The sequence below is a fragment of the Belonocnema kinseyi genome, chromosome 4 (genome assembly GCF_010883055.1).
Source record: "Belonocnema kinseyi isolate 2016_QV_RU_SX_M_011 chromosome 4, B_treatae_v1, whole genome shotgun sequence".
NCBI lineage: Eukaryota > Metazoa > Arthropoda > Insecta > Hymenoptera > Cynipidae > Belonocnema > Belonocnema kinseyi.
In genome coordinates, this window is record NC_046660.1 from 89,219,583 (window position 1) to 89,222,945 (window position 3,363).

Consider the following 3,363-nt stretch of genomic DNA (forward strand, 5'->3'; position numbering starts at 1 on the left):
ATGATAAGAAAGGAAGGAGTAACAAAGTATTTAGAAAAGGGATGGGGAGAGAGAAGGTGGACAAGAATAGCAAGATTTAGATTGGGAAACGAGGTAAGGGAGGGGATTTATTAGAAAAAAGAAGAGAACAAAAAGTGTAGAGTATGTGAATGGGCGGTGGAAACATGGGAGCATGTATGGGAAGAATGCAAGAGAGGAATGGAAGATAAAGGAAGCTGACAAGAGAATGTGGTTAAGATTCTAGGGGAGGATGGATCAGGATAAGAATAGATGGAGGAGTTGGAGGGTGCTAGAGGAGAGAATGAGAGAGAATGAAAGAATGCATTTGAAAAAATAGAAAAATTCGAGGTATAAAAGCGTGAAAGAAAAAAGAAAACGGAAGTTGCTTAGATTAGAAGCGTAAAGATTGTGAGTAATGTTTATGTAGTAGTATAAGTAGACTAAGATTCGTTTGCGTTCTCATACTCTCTCTCTCTCTCTCTCTCGCTCACTTGAGATAAGGAACTAGGTATAAGACTTTAAGTTAATAGTTGCAAATAATTGTATATAGTAAGGATAAGATTTCGTCGTTCACGCCATATATGATACTTTAGAACATTCTGATTTATATTTTAACATTAAAATTTACCAATTGTATTTCCCTTTACAGAATTAAGTTCACAGGTTATATGGCCTCCCCAAGGACAACAGCCTGGAGAACCACGACCTGAAGGACTAGGCGGGCAAAATCCAACTGGTTCACCCCGGTTTTTAGGACGTGAACTTGATCCTATCATGAGAGTAAATTATCCACAAAACCCTCCACCTCAATTAAGCTTGTTACGGAGGAAAATCGACTCAATATATATGGAATTAAACATACTTATAACTTTAGTAAAAAGAGGTAATTTAATCATTGGATGGATCTACAGAAATCCCCAAAATGAACTTGTGATTGCTCCATTATTTAACATACGGGGAAATGAGGTTGGATATTTTCAATCAAGAAATACGGCGATAGAATTCACTCCTGCTATTAGCCGACGAATGGGTGTCCATGGTCCTATGCCCTTAAATGCTCCTTTTGCTCGACCCGACGGCTTTGTAAGAGATAATGAACAATAGAGGATACATGATGCAACCCTTCACGCAGGTGCTCGCAAATCTTTTGAAACTTTGTATTGTCTTGATACTGTTGTTATTATGAAAATATAATAAATCTTACTATAGAAGAATCTTAAACACGAATATTTTTATTATTCTGCAACACGTCGCCAGATTGCTGAACAATTTAGAACATCAATTATCATGTTTAGAACAGGTAAAAATGCAGCTTGGTAGCCGTGGCGCTTGCTCGCGCAAGCCTTTATCAAGCATCACACTTAGTTTCACCTTAACGGATATGATTTTATTCTCATTTATTTTGCGCCTATTTATGTCGCTGGAAGACGTAGTTTGTTGTGTAATTTAAATGGAAGACATTATTGGTTAAATTTTTTATTTAAAAATTAATAAGTATACCAAGTTGCATGCAAGCGGCTATGCATTTTTTTAAATGATAAATTTTAATAAATAATTAATTTTAAATTATTTTCTGCTGAAATTCCAACCCACCTGCAACTCCTTGCTGTATAAGGGCGCAACGGAAGACATTCATATTAGAGATACATATTACGTGCATAACTCATACACAAAAAAATGAAGTTAGCGAAAATGACGCGAAAATTGCTTTTGCTGCCTCCCGCGATATATCCTTTCAATTCATTCGTTCACGTTCTACACATTGAAGCTACTATGGCTATTATGGTATTAGGTACATCGATAAGCTGTCGGTAAGCGAGTTACGAGTAGAGATCCTCTAGGCTGGAAGAGTTGAGATGTTTTCCCTCTAATGGTCACCGTTCTACCGCAAACTTCATATTTTTATAGGCGCGAAAAGTTTACACTGTGTAAGCTTTCATTATTACATTTGTTAATGAAAATGTTCAGGTATATATGTTTCAAAATAAATAGGTTTTATAGTCTTCCCAATCATTTACAATCTTTTGATGGTCAGTGTTGCCTCTATTCTGTATTAAACCCTTTTGCAATTAAAATTGTAATTTAAAAAATGCGCCAATTCAAGCCAATCAAATTCAGTAACAGGTCAACTAATTGCAGTACAATAGCATCAATCAGAATTAGAGTACCTTTTGTCATTTGAATGTAAGAGTTTGTTAGTATAGGTCAATTTAATATCTTATAAAATTGTTTCCCTACTTCAAACAACATCAAGTTATTTCAATTGCATCGAAATAGTTTATCGTCGATTTTCAAGTTACTAATTTTGCACTTTAGATTAATAATTATGCAAATTTAAAAATCTTAATTGAAGGCTTAAAAAACAGAATCGAACGAGCTCTCGAGTAGTAGGATGGAGTGGGAATAACGCGCAGAAAACGAGACGAAAGAGAGTCTTTCGTCGCGTTTTCTTCACGTCATTCCCACTCATACCTATTGCTCGTATAATAGTTCGGTTCTACTGTCCGAGCACTATTAAATCCTTTATACTTGAAAAATTTTATATTTAAAGTCAGTTATAAAATGTAATAAGCTTAGATTAAATTATCTTGCATTTTTTCGTTTTAATTTTAAACTTACAAAATTGTCTGTATTTTTAAATTCTTCGAAATATCAGAATATAAAAAACTAATTTCTCTAATTATAGCATTAAAAATAAGAAGATTTTAGAACTAGGCATTCGAAATGAAATTTTTGTTCATTTAAAAATATTAAACGTTTCAAATTCGACTTAACAGCAACTGATTCCAGGCAGTCCGTTAATATTTTGTTTTAATGTAAAAAGTTTCTTGGGGAATTTTTCCCAAAATTGTGTTGACGCTAATGTTCACACTTTTGGGGGAATTTCCCCCAAAGTTTAGTAGGAAAAATTCCCCAAACATCCTTGTGGAATATTAACGAAAAAGTGTTGAAGTTTCCCCAAGATTTGATGGGGAAAATGCCCTATGATATTATGTAATAATAAGTAAGCTTTCGGGAATTTTTCCGAACTTTAAATAGGGAAAATTCCCCAAAATTTGTGGAATATTGCCTAAAAGTTTGTGAAAATACTGAATATTTGCGGAAATCTCCTTAAACTTTTTTTATTATTAAAAATTGTTGAATTTTATCCAAGATTTAATGGGGAACATATCCTACACTTAAAATTTTTTAAATTGATGTAGCTAACATTCCCTAACATTTGTGGAATAATAATAAAAAAGAAAATTTAGCTCGACTGTAGCAGTGCTCACATTATGGAAAAAGTATACATTTCAACACTAACTCGCCGCTCGTCGGTGTGTAGAAGAAGAAGGCGATGTTGCGCGCGCATGCTTCTCTCTC